Raw genomic sequence first — 27,998 nt, forward strand, 5'->3', positions numbered from 1 at the left:
ATAATAAGTGATCGGGGGCAGCTGGCGGGCTCAGTGGGTGAGACTGTGACTCCTGATCTTGAGCCCCAGCTTGGGTACGGAGGTCACTTAACAATCAAATCTGAAAGTGGTGCCTGAGTGGTTCAGTCGGTTAAGTGTCCGACTTGATTTCGGCTCAGGCTGTAATCCTGGCGTCATGGGATCGAGCCCCGGTCAGGCTCCTTGCTCAGTGTGGAGTCTGCCGGAGACTCTCTCTCCACCCCCATGGCCCCTCCCCATCCTCTGTCTTTAAAATAAAACAAATCTTTTATTTATTGATTTGACAGAGAAATAGAGAGCTCAGGCAGGGAGAGTGGCAAGCAGAAGAAGTAGGCTCTCCTCTGAGCAAGGAGCCTGATGTGGGGACTCAATCCCAGGAGTCTGGGATTGTGACTTGAGAAGAAGGCAGACGCTTAACCAACTGAAACAATCTGGTACTCCTTAAAAAAAAAGTCTTAAAAAAAATACCATTTATTCTCACATTCATGGGTCTGCAGGTCTCAGCTGGGCTCAGCGGGCCGACGCTGCTCCCGCCACAGGGGCGCTGGGCTGAGTCCGCTCTGTGTGTCCCCTATCTTCCTTTGTACCAGCGGCTTCTTGAGACATGTTCTTCTCAAGGAACCCACAGGAGTTCCAGAGGCCCAAAGCACATGAAAGTCCCTGTTCACAGGACATTTGCTAACATTCCACTGGCTGAAGCAAGTCACCTGGCCAAGCAACTGTGCCCCGGGGAAGTGCAGGGGGGGTGGGGGTGGGGCTTGCAAAGTTACTTGGCATTCACAGGTTTGTGAAAAGCTACAACGTATGTTATTTGTGTTATTCAAAATCTCTGGGTACTTAAAGCCCTTCAGACATTCATTCATCCAGGTAAGGAGGCAGAGTTCTAACGAGCTCATGTAATATTCGCATGAAATTACATACTATCAACGTACTGTAATTTATCAACCATCCTGCTAATGAACCAATGATGGATGTTTATGTCATATCAAGTATTTTGCCTTTTTTTTTTCTTTTTGTTTCAAACATTCTGCAGTAAACATCCTGGTACATGTATTTGTTCTTTTTATTTTTTTCTTTTCTTTTTTTAGATTATATTTATTTGTTTAACAGAGAGAGGGAGCACAAGCCAGGGGAGCAGCAGGCAGAGGGAGAGGGAAAAGCAGGCTCCCCGCTGAGCAGGGAGCCCGATGCAGGGCTCGATCCTAGGACCCTGGGATCATGACCTGAGCCAAAGGCAGACACTTAATAGCTGAGCCACCAGGTGCCCCAACTCTTGTGTTTTAGACCGTTCGGTGGCTTTCCAGTTCACTGAATTAAAAATCCAAAATGTTGACTGTGGCCTGCACGGCCCTCCCTGGCCTGGCCCTCAGCCGCTCTTCTTCTGCCCGTTCTCCTGCTGGGCTCCGTGCCTTCTTTCATTTCTTCAAAGTTGCACCGAGCCCACTGGGGTCTTAGCCTGGGTTAGTCTGAAACTTTCAGTTACCAGAGACAGAAAACCAATTCACACTGGTCTCTCTCTAAGGGAGCACATGGGCTCGTGCACCTGAAAAGTTCCAGAATGGAACAAGAAACGGATGGCCCTAGTCTCCAGTGGTTGCCTCTGGTCTCTGCTGTTTTTTTTTTTTTTTTTTTTTTTTTTAATGATTTTTACTTATTTATATGACATAGAGAGAGAGAGCGAGAGAGAGAGAGAGAGCAGCAGAGGGAGAGGGAGAAGCAGACTCCCTGCTGAACAGGGAGCCCAATGTGGGGCTTGATTCCAGGACTCCGGGATCATGACCCAAGACGGAGGCAGACCCTTCACTGACTGAGCCACGCAGGGACCCCAGTCCCTGCTGTCTTATCTCCATTCTCCATCTCTCCCAATGGGAAGGGACCTTGTCTCTAATCTTGTGCCCTAATTAGCCACTAGTGGAAAGAGTATTCTCACTTCCTCCGGACTGCTCTAGAAAAGGCCTGCGTGGGGGTGCCTGGGTGGCTCAGTGGGTTAAGCTGCTGCCTTCAGCTCAGGTCATGATCTCAAGGTCCTAGGATCGAGTCCCGCATCGGGCTCTCTGCTCAGCAGGGAGCCTGCTTCCTCCTCTCTCTCTCTGCCCGCCTCTCTGCCTACTTGTGATCTCTGTCTGTCAAATAAATAAATAAAATCTTAAAAAAAAAAAAAAAAAGGCCTGCGTGGATAACATTCCTTGAATCAGCTGAGGTCGGGTGACCATCCCCAAACCAATGACTGGGACCAGTCGCACTGATTAGGCAATCCTGGATCCCGTGGCTCCTATCTCCTCCCCTCCCCCCCAGCAAAGGGGCAGAATCCGCCCTACACGGAACTCAAGCAGGGCAGTCAGGGAGTTCCCCAGATGGAAACCAAGGTGCTGTTACCGGAAGAAGGAAAATGTCTTCTGGTAAGTGAAACAACAGCTGTCGGCCGGCCCATCATACCTGTTCCTGCTGCCTGCGACGCCCCTTCCCCATTTTTTACCGCAACAGTTCTGGTAGAAGAGACAAAAGACTGAAAATGGCGCACATGTCTATGAACGTAAGAGATTGGCAAGAATAGTGGTTTTCAAAATGTGTTTTTATTTTTATTTTATTGTTTAAAAATATTTTAAAATATTAAAAATCAAATATTAAAATATCAAAAATATTTTAAAATTATTTATTTATTTATTTTTAAAATTTTATTTATATATTTGACACAGAGAGAGATCACAAGTAGGCAGAGAGGCAGGCAGGGGAAAGAGTAAGCAGGATCCCTGCTGAGCAGAGAGCCCAATGCGGGACTCGATCCCATGAACCTGAGATCATGACCTGAGCCGAAGGCAGACGCTCAACCCACTGAGCCACCCAGGCGCCCCCTTAAAATTATTTTAAAAAAACATTTTAATTTATTTATTTGCCAGAGAGAGAGAGGGGGCACAAGCAGGGGATCGGCGGCAGGCAGAGCTCCTGGGGAGTCCGATACGGGACTCGATCCCAGGACCCCCGGATCATGATTTGAGCCAAATGCAGATGCTTAACCAACTGCGTCACCCACGCATTCCTGAAAATGTGTGTGTGTGTGTGTGTGTGTGTTTGAAGATTTTATTTATTTATTTGACAGAGAGTGAGACACAGCGAGAGAGGGGAACACAAGCAGGGGAAGTGGGAGAGGGAGAAGCAGGCTTCCCGCAAAGCAGGGAGCCCAGTGCAGGACTTGGTCCCAGGACCCTGGGATCATGATCTGAGCTGAAGGCAGAGGCTTAATGACTGAGCCACCCAGGCGCCCCTGAAAATGTGTTTTTAAGCTCAGTTGCAGCACCTGGGCATTTGTTGGAAATGCAAATTCTCGGGCCCCACCCTTGATCTCTCGGGTGTGCCCAGCATCTGTGTTTTCTCGAGGCTTCCAGGTGATGCTGCTGAACCGGTAAGCTTGAAGAGCCCCCGCTGAAGATACTAATATTCACACACAGTGGGAAGCTATTGGGCCCTCCCGGTTCCAGAAACCCTGTTTCTAGAGGCTTAGGCTTTGAAGAAGAACAAGGTGTGCATTAGTCACAAAAGCAGCGATCATTTTTCTGGTGACTAACTTAATCATTCAGATTGTTTCGTGCTATGGCTCCTGTGGCTTCCGTTCCGTTAGCACCTGTTCAACACTCTTTTCTCTTGCCTAGAGGCCAGAAGATGGCCGAAGATGGGATTTTCCAGCCCCTTTCCCTTTGAAGCCATGTCAGAGGGGGCCTTTGGAGGGGACACTGGAGAGAATTTGATTCCCTTTCCGAAACATAAACGGGGAGAAATGCAATGAGTGAGGCCTTTTTTCCTTCCCCGTTGTTCTCATCTGGAGCATGGATGTGATGCCGGCAGGCGCATAGCCATCTTGAAAGTAGGGGATGAAAATCGGTGTGCTCAAGACCCTGCGGCAGGAGGGGCGCCTGGGTGGCTCAGGCGTGTGAGCGTCGTGCTAAAAATGGTGCGGCGGGAAAGCAGAAATACTGCTGGACAGCCCCCGTGGCCCTGACTTCTTGTCTTGGGAGAAAAACAACTCTCTTTTGTTTAGTCCACTGTATGTTGGGCTGCCTATTACTTTCTACCAAATGCATTTGCTTTTTTTTTTTTTTTTTAAGATTTTATTTATTGATTTGACAGACACAGATCACAAGCAGGCAGAAAGGCAGGCAGAGAGAAAGAGGGGGAAAGCAGGCTCCCTGCTAAGCAGAGCGACCAATGGGGGTCTTGATCCCAGGACCCGGAGATCATGACCTGAGCCCAAGACAAAGGCTTAACCCACTGAGCCACCCAGGTGCCCCTCCTTTTTTTCCCCCCCAATTAAAAATTTTATTTATTTATTTGAGAGAGAGAGAGAGAGCACACAAGCTGGGGGCAGGAGCAGAAGGAGAGGGAGAAGCAGGGAGCCCAACTAGTGGCTTGACTCCAGGATCATGAACAGAGCTGAAGACAGACACTTAACCAAATGAGCCACCCAGGCACCCCAGCCAAATACATTCCTAATACACATACACAGTATGTGGAGTCTATCTACTTTTCAGATCCTAAGAATAAAAAAGACAAATATATTGACTCCAAAATACAAAAAGAAAAACATAAAATAAAAATTAATATGACTGTAAGATATAATATTAGAGTAGGATTATTAATTGTGAAATTCACTCTTCATGCAAATGCCTCTAAATATGGAAAGTAATGTTGGTTAAACTATCTCACTTTGCAAAAATGCAAAGTGGTGTACGTGCGGCGACTGCTTAGAAGGCTTGGCCCATAGCAAATTCAATGAATAGTAATCTAATAACTTGAATTACAAAACTAATGTTAAGATTTTCTATAACAAAAAATGGCATTAATGCAGGATATGAGTACATTAGAAAATGTTTTGTAAGACACGATGTGGGACTTCTTTCATTGTCAAACATTAAGTGTGCTTTTCAGGATCATTGTAGGGCATCGCTAGAGTCTGATAACATCTATTATATTTTAAGCCAATTAAATATCCAAGCGCCTAAGATGAGAAAACTGCCACAGTGAGCTTTAGGAGCAGTTAAATGGAACGATTACTTTTTTTGTTTGAACATTGACCCTCTAGGGTAGATACTGTGAATTGTTCAATAGCGGTTCACTTCTTCCTCTAGGTTATTATCTTTCCATTATTTTGCACTGTCTGTCTCTCATAGCCAAAATGAATCATGACTGATAGATAGCTTTGTTTGATTTTTAAATTATATGCATGTGAACAAAATATTTTATTGATGGTGGTGGTTACACACCTGGATACAACTGCCCACACTCATAGAATCGTGCACTTAAAATGGGATGAATTATATGGTGTATAAATTACATCTCGAAGAAAGCAGGGTAGAAAAGGAAAAAAAGAACATTTTTAAAAAATGTAAAGAAAAAATATCTATGTGTATTAGCATTCTCCAAAGAAACAGAATCAATAGGAGATGTGTGTGTGTATTACTATATTATAGTATATGTATGTAATCTCTTTATATAAGGAATTGGCTCACAGTACTGGAGGTTGGCAAACACAAAATGTACAGAGCCAATGTCCTCGTTCAAGTCCAAAGGCCAGCAGGCTGTAGTAGACCCAGGAGGAGTGATGTCCTAGCTCAGAGGCTATCAGGCTGGAGCGTTCTTATTCAGGAGCGAGTCAATCTTTTACTTTATCCATACCGTCAACTGATTAGACGCGGCCCACCACATGGTGGAGGCAATCTGCTTTACTCAATCTACTGATTTAAATGTTAATCATATCTAAAAACACGCTCACAGAAACACACAGGATAATACAAAAGGGAAACACAAAAGGAGGCTCTTTGTGTGATATGCCTGTAAGCTTATTTTTCTTTTGTCACTGGAAAAGTTATCTATATGTATGAAAAATATCCAAACTGTAACAAAATGTTGTATAATTAAAAATAAAATCCCTAAAATTAAAATGAAAAAGTCCTAAAATTAAAAAAGGGGGCTGACTGCCTCAATTGGTGGAGCATGTGGCTTTTAATCTCAGGGTTGTGAGTTTGAGCCCCACGTTGGATGTAGAGATCACAAAAAAGAAAATCTTTAAAAAAATGGATAGATGAAAAATATAAACAAATAAACAAATAAATAAAAAAAGTCCTAGACCCTCTGACCAGAGTCATTCATCATTCCTGATTTCTCGTTTTGGGAACATATTTTTGAAATATATTATGCTTGTACAAGCATAACTCTGTGTGTGTGTGTATGCTTGTGTGCTTTGGAGATATTAAGCCCATGTGTTAAAATAATTTGTTCTAGAACAAGACACTACATAGCCCATGATCCCAAGCCTAGCCTGAAGGACACAGACAAGAGAGGTCCTTGCAAAGCGTAGAAAGCCTTCTCCTTCCTTCTCTGATAATAGGGTCATGCATGAGGTTGGGAGCCCTTGTGGGAAAGGGAGACGTGATTTAGAACAGCAGGCTTCAAACCGGGGTGTTGGTGCCCCTCGGGAGCCTCTTAAAGAGAGTTTAAGAGAATCACTTTATAGCTCCTCTGCTTCTTTTTATATCTTTCTTGCCAGATTTTCTTTCCCACTGCCCTCTGCCCAGTACCCCATCTATCCATTTATGAGAGTCACACTTCTCCCCTTTGTTTTGTTTTTTAAAAAGATTTTGTTGGGGCGCCTGGGTGGCTCAGTGGGTTAAAGCCTCTGCCTTCGGCTCAGGTCATGATCCCAGGGTCCTGGAATCGAGCCCCACATCGGGCTCTCTGCTCTGCAAGGAGCCTGCTTCCTCCTCTCTCTCTCTCTGCCTGCCTCTCTGCCTACTTGTGATCTTTGTCTGTCAAATAAATAAAATCTTAAAAAAAAAATAAAAAGATTTTGTTTTTAGGGGTGCCTACCTGGCTCAGTCAGTAGAGCATGGGATTCTTGATCTAGGGGTTGAGTTTGAGCCCCACACTGGGTGTAGAGATTATGTAAATAAATTTTATTTTATTTTTTTAAAAGATTTTATTTATTTATTTATTTGATAGAGATCACAAGTAGGAAGAGAGGCAGGCAGAGAGAGAGGAAGAAACAGGCTCCCTGCTGAGGAGTGAGCCCGATGTGGGGCTCGATCCCAGGACCCTGGAATCATGACCTGAGCCGAAGGCAGAGGCTTTAACTCACTCTGCCACCCAGGTGCCCCATGTAAATAAACTTTAAAAGTGTGTATTTGAAGATTTTATTGGCAAAGAGGACCAGGTAAAACTTCTATTGTTCACGGCTTTTAAAAAATAGATGATGGTAGAAAACAAACTATTATGGTATTGATATTCTGTGGGGAACATTTCAGAGCGAAGAAACTGTTTTAAGATGTCAATATATATGATGTGCCAACATTACATCCTTTCAGCTACTTCAAAAATGTAATTTAGGAAAAAATGTGCAAGTATCTATACAGTATGTTGAAAGTGGCTTAGTCGGTTAGGGGTCTGCCTTCAGCTCGGGTCATGATCTCAGGGGCCTGGGATGGAGCCCCAGTCGGGCTCCCCCTGCTCAGGGGAGAGTCTGCTTCTCCTCTTCTCTTTCCCTCTACCCCTCCTCCTGGCTTGTGCTTGCACACGTGCGTGTGCATGCTCTCTCTTTCAAATAAGTAAATGAAATCTTTAAAAAAGAAAATACCTTGAGAAAACAAGTGACTGAAAAGCTTGAAGACAATTAAGAAGCAGAGAGAGGGAGCCTGGTGGCTCAGTTTTCTGGCTTAGCATATGGCAATGGGGGAAGAGAAAATCAGAGACTGAAGGCCCGGAGGGGGAAGAGAGTGCCACGGAGGGAACACTAGGGAGGAGGGCCTCAGCCCACACCTGATTCTGACCAAGGGAGGGAGGGGGGTGGGCTGTACGCGGGGCGCTGCTGATGAAAGACAGCACAGAGGCATGGGCAGGCAGAGGGCAGGCCCGGGGAGCACTCCCAGGACATTCCTGCATGCTACCTGCCATGGGGTAGATGATGGCTAGGCTTGAGGTGACCCTGTGCTGAGAGGTGTACGGGCAAGCCTTGGCTGGGCCTGGGTGGAGATTGTAGCAGAAACTTCCGGAAGTCTCCAGTGCTGGGCCAAGGTGGAACCCAGCCCACAGCATATACTTGGGCAGCAGATGCTGGGAGCAAGCCCTGGGATGGATGGGATCCAGCCAGGTACCCCCTTGGAGGATACCCACCCATCCCAAGCTGAAGACCAGCCTCCAAGCAGGGTCAACACGGTTATGCAGACGCTGCACTGCACAAATGCACCGGGCTGAAGAGGGCTAAAATTCAGTTTTTGCTCTGGTCCAGAAGGAAATTTTTTCTAATTTGCCTTTCAGAGGGAAACTTCTGCAAATTTACATAAAGACACCCCCCATCCCCTGCTGCCACAGGCTGGGGCAGATGGCCTACAAAAATGTGTATAAACTCAACATTCTTTAGTTTCTTTTCATAGTGGGAGCTCGCTCTGGGCTGTAGTCTATAAGCATGGTTCAGCCTGTAGACATACATGGTTTGGTCCATAGAAAAATGTTACATAAAAATCTACATTTCCTATTTCCCTTAAAAAAATAAAACCCAGAGGGCACCTGGGTGGCTCAGTGGGTTAAAGCCTCTGCCTTCGGCTCAGGTCATGATCTCAGGGTCCTGGGATCCAACCCCGCATTGGGAATCTCTGCTCAGCAGGGAGCCTGCTTCTTCCTCTCTCTCTGCTGGCCTCTCTGCCTACTTGTGATCTGTGTCAAATAAATAAATAAAATCTTAAAAAAAACCAAAAAAAGTAAAAAAAAAAAAGACCCAGAGAGGTGCCTGGGTGGCTCAGTCATTGAGCGTCTGCCTTTAGCTCAGGTCACAATCTCCCTCTCTCACTTCCCCTGCTTGTGTTCCCTCTCTTGCTATGTCTTTCTCTGTCAAATTAATAATAATAATAATAATAATAATAATAATAATACCACCCAGGAATAAATGATAGCTCTTCATTCCCACATGGCAACCAAATGCTGCTGCCAGTAGATAAGTACATGGTCTCCATTTTTCCCCAGCCCCCACCATTCCCTATTGTCTCCAGCTAGCTGGGTTCACTCATTTGCTTTACCTTCTTGACCCCTATATGAACCATTTGTGTTCACTACTATGTTTGTGCTCACTACTATGCTGTGCTATGCCTTGCTTTCCTCATTCAGTCATCTCTCTCAGATATGGTTCTCTATGTAGAGAGTTGCCTCATCTTTTAAATGGCTATGGTGACCGTTTGTACGTCCCTTTGTGTTCTTACTTAGAACCTTCCCTATTAATGATCATTTAGGTTGTGGCCAACTTCTTGCTGCTACAAATAATGCTGTAGGGAATATAGTGATATCCTTACTCCTGCTTTATTTAAAAAAATTTTTTTTAAAGACTTTTTATTTATTTCACAGAGAGAGACAGATCTCAAGTAGGCAGAGAGGCAGGCAGAGAGAGAGCAGAAAGCAGGCTCCCCACTGAGCAGAGAGCCCAATGTGGGGCATGATCCCAGGATCCTGGGATCATGACCTGGGCCGAAGGCAGAGGCTTAACCCACTGAGCCACCCAGGTGCCCTGTTGCTCCTGCTTCAGACATAGATGATAGTGTACCAGAATGGGCTTATATCTGCTCCAGAGAACCAATTGTTCAAAATTCAAGAATTTTTTTTTTAAGATTTTATTTTATTTTTTCCCAAAGATTTATTTATGTATTTTAGAGAGAGAGAGAGCCAGTGAGCATGAGTGTGCATGTGCATACACAAGTAGGGGGAGGGGCAGGAGGAGAGGGTGAGAAGCAGACTCCCTGCTGAGCACAGAGTGGGGCTCCGGGGCTCAATCCCAAGACCCCAAGACCGTGACCTGAGCGGAAACCAAGAGTCGGTCGCTCAGTGAACTGAGCTATGCAGGTGCCCCTAAAGGTTTTATTTTTAAGTAATCTCTATACTCAACATGAGGCTCAAACTTAATCTCAAAACCTGAGATCAAGAGTTGCGTGCTCCACGGACCGAGCCAGCGAGGGGCCCTCAAAATACAGGAATCTTGAAGAGCCAGTTGTTAAAATGTAGGTTGCTTAAAAGCAGCTATGGTAGAAATATTTCCACCACGGGAGCTGGCAAATGCTACAAATCAGGATGTTTTCCCTGTCCTGGAAAGCCCTTCACGGGCACATCACCGCCAAAGGGGAGGCTGAAGCGGTCCAAAGGTCAGGAGTCAGAGGGCAGGGCCAGTTCGCACCAAGAAGTCAGAACAGGCTTTGGCCAGAGAGGGGGAACTTGTAGGTCAGGGAAGGAATTGAGATCTGGACAGCTGATTGACTTTTTCCCAAAACTATGGGCCCTCTGAAGTAAAACCAGGGCTCTATGAGGGTGGGGATTTTTTTTATTTTTAAGATTTTATTTATTTATTTGACATAGAGAGATCACAAGTAGGCAGAGAGGCAGGCAGAGAGGGGGGCGGGAAGCAGGCTCCTTGCTGAACAGAGAGCCCGATGCGGGGCTTGATTCCAGGACCCTGGGATCATGACCTGAGCTGAAGGCAGAGGCTTTAACTCACTGAGCCACCCAGGTGCCCCTTTTTAAATTTGTTTTAAAGATTTTATTTATTTATTTATTTTACAGAGCGTGGGAGAGAGAGTGAGAGCACAAGCAGGGGGAGCAGCAGAGGCAGAGGACAAAGCAGACTCCCTGCTGAGCAGGGAGCCCAACGAGGGACTTGATCCTAGGACTCCGGGATCATGACCTGAGCCAAAGGCAGATGCTTAACCTACTGAGCCACCCAGGTTCCCTAAGTGTGGGGTTTCTTAGTCATATAAGGTGCTGGCCAATCTTGCTTTAATACCCAACACACTGGTTCCTAGGACAAGTGCTATTGCCTAGAGCTCAGCTCAGAGATTATGACACAAGCTCAAAGATTTTTCCCTTGATTGCAGTAGTGATCAAATCAGAAAATGAATGCAAATATTTGGGAAAGCGTAAAATAGCCTCCCAAAATATTAGGCGAGTGTTAGGAAATGCCCGAGTAGTGATTTCCGCTGCAATAATCACCACCCTCACAAGGGAAAATCAAACCCTGCTTGGTCCCGGGCCAGTAAAGTGGCAGCACGCAATGCTTCGTCCTGGCCCAGCCTTGTTGGCTGTCATTTCATGTCCCCAGGAAAGGAAAGACACAGGGTTAGGAAAAACAGAAGGTCTCCAGCATTATTGATGACCGTATTCGTGGAGATTAAAGAGGCAGTTTGTCCTCATAGGATTGTGAACTCGGTGATTTTCACAGCAGGACTCAGCCACTTTGGGGGGTAATGCACATTGGACATGAAAATGTCTAAGGCAGGTGTTTCTGATTCATGACTCTCTTTTCTCGTCAGATCTCGGTGACTTTCCATCCAGGTCCTGGCACTCTCCCCCCTTGGTCCTGCAGACATCTAGATAGGTCAAAGAATCTGCCCCCCCCATTTCTTCCCAGATTCCTTCCTCAAGGGTCCCCCAGCCCCTGCACTGGTCACTGCTAGGAGCTCGCCCATCCTTCCCTCTTCATTTCTTCCTTCCTTCCTTCCTTCCTTCCTATTTTCTTTATTTATTTGACAGAGAGACACAAGTGAGAGAGAGAGAACACAAGCAGGGAGAGTGGGAGAGGGAGAGGCAGGCTCCCCGCTGAGCAGGGAGCCTGATGTGGGGTTTGAGCCCAGGACCCCGGGATCATGACCTGAGCCGAAGGCAGATCCTTAATGACGGAGCCACCCAGGCGCCCCATCTAGCAGTTCTTTCTTTTTCTTTTTTTTTTTTTTTTAATTTTTTTTTAAAGATTTTATTTATTTATTTGTCAGAGAGAGAGCGAGCGAGAGCGAGCACAGGCAGACAGAGTGGAAGGCAGAGTCAGAGGGAGAAGCAGGATTCCTGCTGAGCAAGGAGCCCGATGCGGGACTCGATCCCAGGACGCTGGGATCATGACCTGAGCCGAAGGCAGCTGCTTAACCAACTGAGCCACTCAGGCGTCCCTAGCAGTTCTTTCTTGATGTGTGACTTGTTCCCATGCAGTAGGGACTTGACAGCAGGCCTGTGCTGGGGGAGAAAGCAGGCGTCAAGTTCAGCAGCTCCCACCCGAAATCAGGGCCGGAAAACCAGACTACAGCTTCTCTAACCACTCAGAGAGAGGCTGCTCCAGGGGTGCCGTCGGCTGGGGTTCCCAAGTGTGAGTTCACCGTGGCTCAAAACGTCCCCCCACATGATGAGACGGAGGCAGGGGCAGTGCCTGATGAAGGCGGCCCCTCGAGAGGGAATGAGCACTGTGTGCGGTTGCTGGGTGTCACAGGCGGAGCTTGGCTTCCTTCCTGTCAGCCACAGGGGCGCACATGGCGGAGAGAGCAGAGGCAGGAAGGGAGGGACACCCCGACTCCATGACCCTGCAGAAATCAGGTTAAAATGATGCTGCGGGGTGACGTGATTTCCGGACAGCCCCATCCCCTCTTTTCTTATCCTACATCCAACTTGGTGCTTGAACCCACAGCCCTGAGATCAAGGGTCACTTGCCCCACTGACTGAGCCAGCAGGCACCCTGAAACTGAATTGTTTTTTATTTATTTATTTATTTATTTTTTTAAAAAGATTTTATTTATTTACTTGAGAGAGAGACAGCGAGAGAGAGCATGAATGAGGAGAAGGTCAGAGAGAGAAGCAGACTCCCCATGGAGCTGGGAGCCCGATGTGGGACTCGATCCCGGGACTCCAGGATCATGACCTGAGCGGAAGGCAGTCGTCCAACCAACTGAGCCACCCAGGCGTCCCTGTTTTTTATTTTTTTATTTTATTTTTATTTTTATTATTTTTTAAAGATTTTATTTATTTATTTGACAGAGAGAGATCACAAGTAGGCAGAGAGAGAGAGAGGAGGAAGCAGGCTCCCTGCCGAGCAGAGAGCCCAATGCGGGACTCGATCCCAGGACCCTGAGATCATGACCTGAGCCGAAGGCAGCGGCTTAACCCACTGAGCCACCCAGGTGCCCCCTGAACTGTTTTTTAATGTCAAGAGGTATAGAGACCGGTGAACAGTGTAATACATTGTTAAGCAAGAAGCAACAGTCCTAGATCCCTTTTCCTTTTCAATGTAACAGCATGACGCGTCCAGCTCAGCTCTCCCCACTTTCAAATAACACCGTCATGGAGTTGGCATTCTCCTGTCGCAGTAACGGCGAACATTCTTCACATTCTTAACAGGGCATTTGGGGCCACTCGGGATTCTGATTGGAAAGCCGTGCCCTAAACTTGTTTCAATCTATCTTTGATTCAGAAATGCTCTGATTATTTCATAGCAGGTGCCGTAATTAATGACGGTGATCAGACTGAAAGAAAGAGGAAACTAATAAACCCTTCCCTGGCCACGTTCATAAAAGAGAAGAATGCTAAAAGGCACTAATGGCTTGATAAGGAGCTCTCACCTCCTTGGGGCTTTCAACCTGCAGTCACACCCCGAAACATCACCCCGACTGTCACGTATGCCCAGAGTTCCCGACTGAGTTCCTCCTAGAAAATAGAGCCTTCAAACTGCATGAGGTTGAACCCCAAGAAACATGGACTGGTTTTAAAAAACAAACAAACAAACAACCACTTTGCCCATAGACTTCCCAGTCGCATGGTCTTGTAATGGATTGTTGTGTTATGTTATTTTTTCATGCTGTTTTGTCATGTTTTACAGTGTATTTTATTTGTTTGTTATCTACCTTATAAGAATGAAAACTCCGAGGTCAGGGGTCTGGTATTGTTCCCAGCAAGTATTCATAATATGTTTTTGGAATGAATTAATGCGTGATCTCTTTAATATCAAAAAACCAAAGCATTTAAAGAAAGAAAAATCTGAATTAAAAAGTGGATTATTACAGTGAGAAATAGGAGACAACTGAAATATGCTTGAGTAGGGGAATGGTTCTGTACATTACGGTATATTCACGTTTTGGATTATGGGATCATTTAGAACATGTTAGGTTGAATGTAACAGAAAATCTAATACTGACTGGCTGAGGGAATTGCCGGAGACCATTGTTTCTCATCTTGCAAAAATCCTTGGCAACATGGGCTTTTGGTTGGGTTTGGTTCAGGGGCTTGATGTTTTTCCTGAAGGATAAGGTGTCTTTCTTTCTTTCTTTCTTTCTTTTTTTTTTTTTAGAGACTTTATTTATTCACTTGACAGAGAGAAACAGTGAGAGAGGGAACCCAAGTAGGGGGTGCTGGGAGAGGGAGAAGCAGGTTTCCCATGGAGCAGGGAGCCCAATGCGGGGCTCGATCCCAGAACCTTGGGATCACGACCTGAGCCAAAGGCAGGCGCCTAACAACTGAGTCACCCAGGTGCCCCAAGGACAAGGTTCCTTTCAATTTGTCTGGTCTTTCTCCTTCAACAGCAGCTAAACACAGAAGATCGCTTCCAATTCCATGAGCCCAAAGTGCCCGTCAAAGCTACAGCAGTTAGGATTTTATTTTATGATTTAGTTATATTCAAACAGGGAGGGAGAGAGTTCCTCTTCCAGATGTCCCAGAAAATCGAGCCTCTCACTAGCTTAACTCGAGCCCAGTGCCCATCCTTGACCTAAGAATGAGAGCCAGGAGAATGGCTCACACGGATTTACCTGGGTCTATGCCACAGGCCCGTTCCTAGAGCTGGGTGCCCACAGCTTTCCATAAGGTAGTACAGGGGAAGGGTGGTGTCTAGAATGACAATTCAAGCATTTTCCAAAGAAAATGGAACAAAGATACCATCTATTTTCCATGGTTAAATGATTACATTGATGTAAAAAAAATACAAAAAATGAAAAACATCACACACTATTTTCTACAGTTGCATATGTATCCATGTAAATACGTACAAAGAATTCTGGAAGGATCTACTGCAAACTTAGATGACCACAGTAGTGGTCATTTTGGGGGAGGGTCCCAAGATTAGGAATTTTAGTTAAAGGGCTGTTTTATTATTATTATTATTATTATTTTACTTATTATTATTTTTAAAAATAGGGCTATTTTAAATTTTACCTAGAAAAATGATCCTCAATCACGGGCAATTCTGCCCTCCCACACGAAGCAAAGTGTCCAGATATTTTTGGTTGTCACAAGGGGTGTGGGGGCAGTAATGCGGGGGAGGGGGAAGGGCTTCTGGCATCTGGTGGGTGGAGGCCAGAGATCCTGCTGAAAACACAGGGAGCACAGAGTCTTCTTCACAACCGAAGAGTTGTCTAGCCTGAACTGCCAGTAGTGCCGAGGACGTTGAGACACCCTGGTCTGTCTATCCAGAATGTTATACTTTTTTTTTTTTTTTTTAAGATTTTATTTATTTACTTGGCAGACAGAGATTACAAGTAGGCGGAGAGGCAGGCAGAAAGAGAGGAGGAAGCAGGCTCCCCTCTGAGCAGAGAGCCTGATGCAGGGCTGATCATAGGACCCTGAGATCCTGACCCGAGCTGAAGGCAGAAGCTTTAACCCACTGAGCCACCCAGGTGCCCCCAGAATGTTATACTTTTTATAAGGAGATGGGATTCAAGTTTTACTTGTATAGTGACAGTTGATTTTATTTGTTTTTTTTTTTTTTTTAAGATTTTATTTATTTATTTGACAGAGAGAAAGATCACAAGCAGGGAGAGAGGCAGGCAGAGAGAGAGCAGGAAGCAGGCTCCCCGCTGAGCAGAGAGCCGGATGTGGGGCCTGATTTCAGGACCCTGAGATCATGACCTGAGCTGAAGGCAGAGCCTTAACCCACTGAGCCACCCAGGTATCCTGATTTTTTTTTTTTTTTAAGATTTTATTTATTGGGGCACCTGGATGGCTCAGTTGATTTAGCGACTGCCTTCGGCTTGGGTCATGATCCTGAAGTCTCAGGATTGAATCCCACCTCTGGCTCCCTGCTCAGCAGAGCATCTGCTTCTCCCTCTGACCCTCCCCCTTCTCATGCTCTTTCTCTCTCAAATAAATAAAATCTTTAAAAAACATTTTATTTATTTGACACAGAGAGAGAGACGGACAGCGAGATAGGGAACACAAGCAGGGGGAGTGAGAGAGGGAGAAGGAGGGATCCCAGGACCCTGGGATCATGACCTGAGCCGAAGGCAGAGGCTTTAACCCACTGAGCCACCCAGGTGCCCCACAAGTTGATTTTTTATAAAAGGATGTCGTGGATGCCATGATGTGGCGTCCGTGTACCCCTGCAGGACCAGTCATTTATTCCCCCAGCGGAGGCCTGGAGTTGTGGCTGCTGATGACTCACAGTTCTAGTGAATTCTTCAGAAATTGCCCTTAGCTTAAAGGAAGCTGCTCTAAGATGACAAGTCCTCTTCAAGGGCAGCCTTTATCCTTGAGAGCCCTCAGCACTCTTGACAGGTGAGACAATACTTCTTTGTCCTGGGGACCAGCCTGGGGGCGGTGGGGTGCTCAGCAGCATCTCTGGCCTCTCCCCACTAAACACCCAGGAGCACCCCTCCTGCAGCAGCAACAACCAAACTGTCTGCAGACATGGCCGAGTGCTCTCTGGGGGCCAGATCGGCACTCTCCCTGCATTAAGGACCACTGCTGGGTCCAATGCCTGGTTGATACAAGGATACAAAGGCCAGGCCGCCAGCCTCCCTTCTGGAATTGTCTGAGGGCCATCGCCCCTTTATGGCCCCACAGCGGGTAGGCTGAGGCTTCCACTGCAATTGCCTCCTAATTTGATTTCTCCCTCGGCACCCCTACCTCCCCTCACCCCTTCACAGGTGTCGTTTGCAAGAACTCTTCCCAGTAAACCGTCTACCTGCAAACCTCCCTCCCAGAATCTGTTCCCTGGGACTGAACAGGTTCAGGACTGAGATCAAGGCAGCAGAGGGCTTGAGTGACTTCTGGAAGGAAGCACTGCCTGTAAGAAGTAGAGCTAAGACTGCAGCCTGCCTCCTTATTCCAGAAATGGTCTCAAGCATTCAGCTTCACAACCTTCATTTTCACATTCGGCTCCGCTGACCCCAGAGGGAGCCTGGCTTTCCCACCCCCACTCCTACCCCATGTGTGTTTCTGTAATTGAAGGAGTAGAAGAAAAATGCATAGAATGTGAAACCTGGTGGCATGACCTCAATTCCTTTTTCTTTGTTGCTCCTGAGCTACATACCTTACAGACAAGTTTGTCTGCAAACTTTCAGCCAGTTGACAGGCAGCAAGTCCAAACATGTAGACATTTCAACTGCAGGTAATTAACACAACTGCTTAAAGGCCTCTGTTCAGAAAATGTTTTCCTTTGGATAAAAATATGGATGTCAGATGAAAGACCCATAGAACCATCATGGTTGGGACGAGGTCATTGCTCAGTTGGGAGGGCTCATTGCTAACCATACCAGACAGTTAGGGATGTTAGAAGGCCTTGGTCTGTTGTGAGAGCTCTTACAATAACAAAATAATTATTAATAATGATGATATACCTTATTTTAATCATTATATGGTATATACTAATAATAAGCATTAATTAAGCCATTGCTCTATGCCAGGCCAACATGTTTTATATATACATATTAAAAAAAAATTTTTTTTTAAAGATTTTATTCATTTGGGACTCCTGGGTGGCTCAGTCAGTTAAACGTCTGCCTTCAGCTCTGGTCATGATCCTAGGGTCCTAGGATCGAGTCCCACATTGGGCTCCTTGCTCAGCAGGGAACCTGCTTCTCCCTCTGCCTGCTCTTCCCCCTGCTTGTGCTCTCTCTCTGTTAAATAAATAAATAAAATCTTAAAAAAATATTTTATTCATTTGGCAGAGAGAAATGAGCACAAGTAGGGGGAGCAGCAGGCAGAGGGAAAGGGAGAAGCAGGCTCCCCCCAAAGTGGGGAGCCCAGTGTGGAACTCAATCCCAGGACCCTAAGATCACGACCTGATCAGAAACCAAGAGTCATGGGGCACCTGGGTGGCCATCGGCTCAGGTCATGATCTCAGGGTCTTGGGATCAAACCCCACATCGGGTTCTCTGCTCAGCAGGGAGCCTGCTTCCCCCCTCTCTCTCTGCCTGCCTCTCTGCCTAGTTGTGATCTCTCTCTCTTTGTCAAATAAATAATCTTTAAAAAAAGAAAAAGAAAAAGAAAAAAAAACCAAGAGTCAGATGCTCAGCTGACTGCACCACCCAGGTGCCCTCCTGTTCATTATATCTTAAAAGGAAAACATAATTACAGATTAGTGATGCATTTTCAAGCACTGAAACTGGCAACTTTCCTGTAACACATAAGTATATTATTCAACTACGGATCCTTCAAGTGTCCCACTTCTTTTTCCAGCCGTGTGTTATACGCAAAGAAGCAGGGGCGTTGATCCTTTACTCAGTGTTTAACATTCTGCAGCACAGCCATCTCGAGGAGTGTTGCAAGAACTGGAACTGACTTTGTCACCGGTCTCTGTGCTCAGAAACCCTGACTTGGGTTTTGTATTGCTTTGTTTTTGCTTTACCACTGCCGGGCAGGATCTGATCAGGTTGAACTTCCTGTAGTATAATTCACAGAAAAGTTATTTATGGCTTCTTAATCTTCCTGATCTAAAGTAGCAACTTAGGGTAAAGGAAGAGTGTGCAGAGGAAGTGGAGCACAGAAAAGAAAAAAGAAAGAAAGAAAGAGAGGAGAAAGAGAAAAGAAATAAAAGCCCAGGGCAATCATCATTTATGGGATGCCCTTTATGGGAAGAAAGTGTTCAAAATCATAGGCTGCGTTAGTGTGTTGTATTTAATGTCACATTAAATAGATTGTATCGATTTATTAATGTTATATTGAAATTTTAATTAATGTAAAATAATTTAATTTATATAATTATTAAATTTATTATTGATTAATTTATCAATGTCGCATTAAATAGATTTAAAAATCTAACAGAAGAAGTTAAAAAGCAAAATAACACTTAGTTCAGAGATTGAAAACTTGCTCCCTCCCTTTTAGGTACATTCAAGAAGTTTAGTCGAGTGGCCTGGAGTCCCACTGCCTGGGTCTAAATCCTACTCCTACCATTTCCTAGTTTACTTGAATTAATACACGTAAATGGCTTAGAAAAGTGCTTGGCTCTTAGTAAACACTCATAAATGTCATATAATAATAATGTGATTATAATAATAAGTAATAATAATTTTAGCTATCATTGTTTTAGAGGGATACTTCTTTTCCTCGAATTTCAATTCAACTCAATCACACATAGGCTTAGTCCTTTCTAGGTGCCCAAAGTTGTGTTCCATTGGATAAAACTCAGTTGTGGATAACATCAGGCTACATTGTGTGCTTGGGGTTGAATCCCCTGGAGCCACCTTTTTTTTTTTTTTTTAATTAATTTATTTATCTGATAGAGAAAGCAGGAGAGCACAAGCAGTGGGAGTGGTAGAAGCAGGCTCACCGCTGAGCCGGGAGCCTGACGCAGAACTCGATTCCAGGACCCTGGGATCATGACCCGAGCCAAAGGCAGTCGCTTAGCCAACTGAGCCACCCAGGCACCCCTGGAGCCACCATTTTTATGTGTATGTTGGGCCAGTTGTATGTTGGGCCAGGAGAGCAAGCAGGCCCAAGAAGACTTTGAATGGGGCGCCTGGGTGGCTCAGTGGGTTAAGCTGCTGCCTTCGGCTCGGGTCGTGATCTCAGGGTCCTGGGATCGAGTCCCGCATCGGGCCCTCTGCTCAGCAGGGAGCCTGCTTCCTCCTCTCTCTCTCTCTGCCTGCCTCTCTGCCTACTTGTGAGCTCTCTCTGTCAAATAAATAAATAAATCTTTAAAAAAAAAAAAAAAGAAGAAGAAGAAGACTTTGAATGATCAAATGAGCGCGTGGTATCTAAACAGTGATGAGTGTGATTACCATGGTTCGTTTGCAGATAAAACAGGAACAGATTCCAAGTCTCCTATGTTAAAGGGTTGAATAGTGTCCCTCAAAAATTCATATCTACCTGCAACCTGAGATTGGGACTTATTTCCTATGGGAAATAAGGTGTTTGCAGATGTTAGCAAGTTAAAACAAGGGGATACTGAATGAGGTTGTGCCCTCAATACAAAATGACTAGTATGTTGGTATGTTGGTAAGAAGAGAGAAATTTGGACAGAGAGGCCCAGACAGACAGTGGAGAAGGCCACGTGAAGATGGAGACACAGATTGGAGGGATGCGTCTACAAGCCACGGAACAACAAGGATTCCCAGCACCAACCAGAAGCTAATGGTGGCTGAGAAAGATTCACCCTTGCATTCTTTGAAGGGAGCACAGCCTGCTGACACTGTGATTTCTGTCTTTTGGCTTCCAGAACTGTGAAAGAAGAAATTTCTGTTGTCTGAAACCACCAAGTTTATGGTCATTTGTCACTGCCGTCCTAGGCAACTCACACTCATCATAAGAGAAATGAAAATTAACATTATACCGACAGGCCATTTCTAACCTTCCAATTTTTATAAAAGGTTTTATTTATTTATTTGTCAGAGAGAGGGATCACAAGTAGGCAGAGAGGCAGGCAGAGAGAAGGGGAAGCAGGCTCCCCACTGAGCAGAGAGCCTGACATGGGGCTCAATCCCAGGACCCTGAGATCATGACCTCAGCTGAAGGCAGAGGCTTAACCCACTGAGCCACCCAGGTGCCCCTAACCTGCCATTTTGATAAAGATCAAAAAGTCTGATAAATATGGGTTGGGGACTTTTTTTTTTCTTTTGTACTTTTTGAATACTGCAAACTGAATTAAAATTTAAATTTAAAAAATGAACATATTGGGGTGCCTGGCTGGCTTAGTCAGTGAAGCACACAACTCTTGATCTTGGGGTTGTGAGTTCAAGGCCCACACTGGATGTAGAGCTTACTTTATAAGAAGATATATTAAACAAATAAATAATATTTTAAAAATTAAAAAATTGAGGCACCTGGGTGGTTCAGTCATTTAAGTGTCTGGCTGTTGATTTTGGCTCAGGTCTTGATCTGAGTTCCAGTCATGAGTTCAAATCCCATATTGGGTTCCATGCCCAGCATGGAGCCTACTTGAAAACAAATAATTAAGGGGCGCCTGGGTGGCTCAGTGGGTTGAAGCCTCTGCCTTCGGCTCAGGTCATGATCCCGGGGTCCTGGGATCGAGCCCCGATCAGCAGGGAGCCTGCTTCCTCCTCTCTCTCTGCCTTGCCTCTCTGCCTACTTGTGATCTCCGTCTGTCAAATAAATAAATAAAATCTTTAAAAACAAACAAACAAAAAACCCCCCAAATAATTAAATAAAAAGAAAGGAAGGAAGGAAGAGAGAAGTGGACAAATTCCTTTCACTAACACATATTTTTTTGCACAGCCAGTGAGCTAAGGTTGGGCTTTAATTTTTATGTTTTTATTTTTTTTAAATTTTATTTATTTATTTATTTATTTATTTATTTATTTATAAGATTTTATTTGTTTATTTGACAGACAGAGATCACAAGTAGGCAGAGAGGCAGGCAGAGAGAGAGGGAAGCAGGCTCCCTGCTGAGCAGAAAGCCTGATGCGGGACTCGATTCCAGGACCCTGAGACCATGACCTGAGCCGAAGGCAGCGGCTTAACCGCTGAGCCTCCCAGGTGCCCCGGGCTTTAATTTTTAAATGGTTGGGAAAAAAAAAAAATCTAAAGAATAACTTTTTTGACACATGAAAATTACATAAAACTCAAGTTTCAGTGTCCGCCAATAATGTGAATTGAAAGTCAGCCACGCTCATTCATTTGTGTTTTGGGCCTACAGTTGCAGAGCTGAGACACAGAGGAAGAGGCGCCACAAAGCCTAAAATATTTATTTGGCCCTTTATGTAAAGTTTTTAGATTCCTGTTCTAATGATGATGATGATAATGATGACGATTTTTAAGATTTTATTTATTGGGGCACCTGGTTGTCTCAGTCGGTCTGCCTTAAGCTCAGGTCATGATCCTGGGGTCTCTATCAAATAAATAGATAAGATATTTTAAAAAATGTTTATTTATTTATGAGAGGGAGGGAGAGAGGGAGAGGCACAAAGAGAGAGAGTGAACATGAGAACAGGGAGCAGCAGGCAGAGGGAGAAGCAGGCTCCCCGCTGAGCAGAAAGCCTAATGCGGGGCTCGATCCCAGGACTCCGGGATCATGACCTGAGCCGAAGGCAGAGGCTTACCCCACTGAGCCACCCAGGTGCCACCTAGAAGAGGCTATTTAATATTAAATGGGTATCCTGGGCGCCTGGGTGGCTCAGTGGGTTAAGCTGCTGCCTTTGGCTCAGGTCATGATCTCAGGGTCCTGGGATCGAGTCCCACATCGGGATCTCTGCTCAGCAGGGAGCCTGCTTCCCTCTCTCTCTGCCTGCCTCTCCATCTACTTGTGATTTCTCTCTGTCAAATAAATAAATAAAATCTTTAAAAAAAAAAATATTAAATGGGTATCCTGTCAGAACTTTTTTTTTTTTTTCTTTTTTAAGTAAACCCTACACCCAATGTAGGGCTTGAACTCATGATCTGGAGGTCAAGGGTCACATGCTCTACTGACGGAACCAGTCAGACAACCCCCCAAGAGGATTTTTCTCTTTTTAGGACTTTTAAAAATTAAACAGCTCATGAAAAACTCCAAAGTAAACTAGGAATGTTCTTGCTTTTTCCTAAAGAACATTAGAAAAGCCAGGGCTTCTGTAAACTTAAATTTAAGACCTTTGCCCCACCTGTCTGGGTCTTCCTGTTCTTGAAGCTGGCGAGGCTGTCGGAATGAGAATGGATTCCAAGCCCCTTTCCCTTACCTTATTGAAAATTTTAAGTATTTGATGTTAACAAAACACCAAAATGACCTAGAATGACACTTAGGTTTTACTAAAACTGAATCAAAGCTTCCTGTTTTTGTTGTTTTGATAGTGGGCAGAGCAGTTTATCACCAAAAGAACAAGTTTAAAGGGATACCTGATCCCTTGAAAGTTCAGTGCTTGGTTTATGAGAGAAAACAGGCCCATGTAAAAAGTTAGGTTATAATAGGACGATCAGTAGCTGTATTTTTCCATACTTTTGGACAATGATCCACAGTAAAATAGAAATTTTATACTATGACCCAGCATACATGTGTTTACACACATACTGAAATAAACTCATTGTTTTTGATATATGTCATTTATTTTTTTATTTTTATTTTTATTTTTTTAAAGATTTTATTTATTTATTTGACAGAGAGAGTAGGCGGAGAGTCAGGCAGAGAGACAGAGAGAGAAGCAGGCTCCCGCTGAGCAGAGAGCCCGATTCGGGGCTCGATCCCAGGACACGGAGACCATGACCTGAGCTGAAGGCAGCGGCTTAATCCACTGAGCCACCCAGGCGCCCCGACATATGTCATTTAGTGCATTCTGGTACTTTCTATGTTGTTCCATCATTTAAAAAAATATGTTGTATTTATTTATTTATTTAAAGATTTTATTTCTTTAAGTAATCTCTATACCCATCCTGGGGCTCAAACTCACAACCCTGAGCTCCGGAGTCACACACTCACTCCACTGACTGAGCCAGCCAGGCGTCCCCCCGCTCCCTTTTATTTTCTATTCCATTTTGGTTTAGTCTAGTCTGCTTATAAATAAAATATTACTCATAACCCAGAAATTAATTTTATAACCTACTAATGGGTTGAAGCCTGAGGTGTGAAAAAACACTGGTCTATATTCTTGAGGATCATGGTCAAGCAGAATGGCCCCAGGAAATTGTTTACTTTTTATTTGGTTTTACTTTAAAGATTTTATTTATTTATTTGACAGAGAGAGATACAGGAGAGAGGCAACACAAGCAGGGGGAGAGGGAGAGGTGGGCTCCCCAGTGAGCAGGGGGGTCCAATGCAGGGCCTGATCCCAGGACCCCAGGATCATGACCTGAGCTGAAGGCAGTCACTTAAATGACTGAGCCATGCAGGCGCCCACTTTAATGGTGTTTAAAAAAACAGGTTGTAACTAGCACAGCATTGGGCAGGAACTAGAGCTGCCGGTGACAACTCTCTCTCTCTCATGTGTGCGCGCGCGCACACACACACACACACACGCCCCTATCCCACTTTTTTTTTTTTTAAGATTTTATTTTTAGGGCACCTGGGTGGCTCAGTGGGTTAAGCTTCTGCCTTCGACTCAGGTCATGATCTCAGGGTCCTGGGATCCAGCCCCGTATTTAAGCAGCCCCAGGGAGCCTGCTTCCCCCTCCCCCTCTGCCTGCCTTTCAGCCTACTTATGATCTTTCCCTTTATGTCAAGTAAATAAAATATTTTAAAAATATTTTATTTTTTAAAATATTTTATTTATTTATTTGACACAGAGAGAGATCACAAGTAGGCAGAAAGGCAGGCAGAGGGGGAGGGGGAAGCAGGCTCCCTGCTGAGCAGAGATCCTGATGCGGGGCTCAATCCCAGGACTGTGAGATCATGACCCAAGCCAAAGGCAGAGGCCCAACCCACTGAGCCACCCAGGTGCCCCCAAAGATTTTATTTATTTATTTCTAAAGATTTTATGTATTTATTTGACTGACAGAGATCACAAGTAGGCAGAGAGGCAGGCAGAGAGAGAGAGAGGAGGAAGCAGGCTCCCCACTGAGCAGAGAGCCCGATGCGGGGCTTGATCCTAGGACCCTGGAATCATGACCTGAGCTGAAGGCAGAGGCTTTAACCCACTGAGCCATGCAGGCACCTCCAAAGATTTTATTTTTAAGTAATTTCCACACCTAAGGTGGAGCTTGAACTCACAACCCGGAGACCAGGAGTCTCACATTCCACCGACTGAGCCAGTGAGGAGGTAATTGGCCATGCTTGAGCCACAATTCCCTCTCCTAGAGTTGGTCTATAAGGACTGAAGGTGGATGAAAGACAGTTTACACAGGAAAAATATGGGTAATATTATCCAGAGAAGAGGAGGGCTACCTAAGCACAGTAGAGGGGCACGTGGCTGGCTCAGTGTGTAGAGCATGGGGCTCTTGATCTCAGGATTGTGAGTTTAAGCCCCATAGTGGGTGCAGAGTTTACTTAATAAACAAAATAAAATAAAATGAAATAACACATATAGTAGAGATGTGCACAGTGTGATGTCTGAGATGATCTAAATGATCTAACTGGTGTTTAAGATGACTGAGGCAAAAAGATCAGGAGGGATAAGTACGCAGGGTTTTGTTAACAGTAGATCTCTAAAAGGCAGGATTGCCAGAAAAGCGTTCACATTTTACTTTATCCCCTTCTGTGTCATTTGCACTCATTACCACAAATGTCGTGCTTTTAGAACCAAAATATTTTAAAAAGCAATAAAACAATTCTTATCTTAAGAAAAGAAGTCAGAATATCTAGAAAAGGCAAATCCACAAAGACAGAAAGTAGCTTAGTGGTTGCCTGGGGCTGGGGGTAGAAATAGGGAGCAGGTGAGCGGTTCCTGGGTGACTTTGCTGGTTAAGCATCTGCTTTCAGCTTGAGTCGTTGTCCCAGGATCTTGGGATGGAGCCCTGCGTCAGGCTTCCTGCTCATCAGGGAATCTCCTTTCTCTTCTTGGGCTCTAGGATGCAGGGTTTTTTGTTTTTTGAATATTTAATTTATTTATTTATTTGACAGAGAAAGAGATCACAAGTAGGCAGAGAGGCAGAAACAGGCACCCCGCTGAGCAGAGCCAGAAGCGGGGCTCGATCCCAGGACCCTGAGATCATGACCTGAGTCGAAGGCAGAGGCTTTACCCCACTGAGCCACTCAGGCGCCCCATGATGCAGTTTCTAAAAACAGTATAACTTCGCCTGGCTCCAATCTTCCAGCCATCCCCAGTCTCCGTGGTTTCTGACAGCATGTTCTTGATCACATCCGCAAATTCTCTCAGTCCTTGGGAATGTAATTCATCAGGTTTTAAAACTTTGTGACAAGGTGAGTAAGGTAAGGAAGCCCCCAGAGCTGAACGTTTTTCCCAGGGCCTTCGAACCTCTCCCCTTCGTGTGTGATTCTCCCCTGAGTACTTCTCCTTTCGTCTGTGTTTACATTTTGTGATTTCTTAAAAGCGAGTTCCTAGGCAACAGAGAGAGCTGGGGTGGTTGTGGTGCCCCGGGAGCTAGGACTTGGGGACCGCACTGCTGGTGCAGTACCCCCCCACCCCAACTATGCCGCTCCTAGCAGCAGATGTTCACACTTTAGTCTATCGAGCAACCTCTCCTCTTTCTGGAAATTGTGCCCCAGGTTTCCAGGGGGGATTTCCCCTCCCCCATTCAGTCTCTCTGGTTCCAGAGGGCTGACCCCCACCCTCGGGCTCTAAGAATAAGCAAGTGACTCAGCTCTGCCCGGACACCAGTCTGGCTCATCTCAGGCCCTGGGGATCGGCTCACAGATGGGCATGTGACCCAAGGCCGTCCAGTGAGAGTCGGTTCTGGGATGTTTACTAGAAATAATGGAAAACTATGATGTGACCAGATGTAGGGGTTGTATCTGCTAAGGGCCACTGTATGGGAAAGGCCTATCAAAGAATGAAACTCTACAGCATTGGTGATAGAGTGGGGAGGTTAACTGTCTTCCAAGAATGAAGCCAACACACAGGAAACAGACCAAGAGATGAAGGACAAGAGAGTCCTGACTCACTGTCTGGATCCATTCATACCTGAACTTGGTGCTACCTGTGACCTTTGCAGTCAGGTGAGCCTGTGAGGTCTCACAATCGGATTTGGGTTTCTTTCTTTCTTTCTTTCTTTCTTTTTTTTTTTTTTTTTTTAAGATTTTCTTTATCTGAGAGTGCAGGTGCATGAAGTTGGGGGGAGGGGGCGGGCAGAGGGAGAAGAGAAGCAGAATCCCCGCTAAGCAGGAAGCCTGATGACGATGACGGTGGGGGGGCGGGGGCTCTATCCCAATCACTAGCGGTTGAGAATCCTGATTAATACAGTGTCCTTGGCTGAGCTGGTTCATCTGTTATCTCTGTTTCCTCACCAGGAAGAAAAGTGGGGGGACTAATGAGGACATGTGCTGGGAATCAAATGAAACAATTTATTGAAAACCAACAGGGAAGGGTATAAAGATAATACTGATTTATACTATTGCTAACAGTGTTGAGAGTACCTACTCACTTTCCAACATCTTTTTTCGTATTAACAGAACTCCAGTTTCTATTCTAAGAGACGGCCACTTGGAGTAAAAGTTAAATTTCCCAGCTTCCCTTGCAAGTAGGTATAGTCACATGACCGAGCTCCAGCCAATGAGATGTGAGTGGAAGTGGGGGGGGCGGTTCCAGAAACGAAAGGGTGTGCTCTCCTCTCTGTCGGCCTGCTTTCTGCTGCCTGGGTTGCAGGCGGGACAGATGGCGCTCCAGCCAGTACTGCGAGTCATGTGACTGTAAAAATGGCGACCTAGAGAAAGTCAGCCGACAGACAGAAACCAGGTCCCTGAACAAAATGGATGCACCATACCGGCTCCCATGAGCTGACCTACAGACTTCTTCTACATCCTGAGAAACATCAACTCCAACTCACTTAAGTCCCTAGTTGCTCACGTGTCTCATACTTACATCCAGACCTGAGTCTAATCGACCACCATTTTCCCTACACCGTGAGCAACACAGTGCGTTATAATTATGCTTTCCTTTTGGAAGTCTGATAGATAAAAAATGATGCAACTTTATCACTTCGAATTCATTTCTCCTAAGAGTAGATCTTATTTTTATATGGTTATGAGTCATTTGTTCCCCTTTTTTTGTCTGCGAGTTGTCTATTCTCATTTATTTCTTGACTCCAGGCTCAGGCTGCCTCTTCTCTGTGGTTGTAAGATGGCTGCCAGCTGCTCCTGGCTTCTATGTCATGTCAGCGGCCTCAGCAGAGAGAGCACCACTTTCCTGGATGATCCAGCACGAGGTTGGGGTTGTCAGAGGAACAAGAAGACAAGCCACAGCCTGGAGGAGCCCATTTGCAAAAGCATACAGTAGTCACCCCTCATCCACAAGGGATACGTTCCAAGACTGCCAGTGAATGCCTAAAGCCACGAGTAGTACCAAACCCTATATTTACCATGTTTTTTCCTATACCTCCATGTGATAAACTTTAATTTATAAATTAGACACAGTCAGGGATGATCAAAAATAACAATAATAAAGGGTGATTATAGCAAC

The 27,998-nt window shown here is 45.2% G+C and overlaps 1 long non-coding RNA gene across 1 annotated transcript; it reads left to right on the plus strand.

Moving 5' to 3' along the window:
* The first annotated feature begins 2,322 nt into the window (after positions 1-2,322).
* LOC132022779 (uncharacterized) lies at positions 2,323-27,993 on the plus strand. The gene is made up of 3 exons (XR_009405706.1): positions 2,323-2,417; positions 26,993-27,060; positions 27,629-27,993. It is a non-coding gene; the product is annotated as an uncharacterized LOC132022779 (long non-coding RNA).
* Positions 27,994-27,998: the final 5 nt, after the last annotated feature.

Source organism: Mustela nigripes, chromosome 7, assembly GCF_022355385.1.
Source record: "Mustela nigripes isolate SB6536 chromosome 7, MUSNIG.SB6536, whole genome shotgun sequence".
Classification (NCBI taxonomy): Eukaryota; Metazoa; Chordata; class Mammalia; order Carnivora; family Mustelidae; genus Mustela; species Mustela nigripes.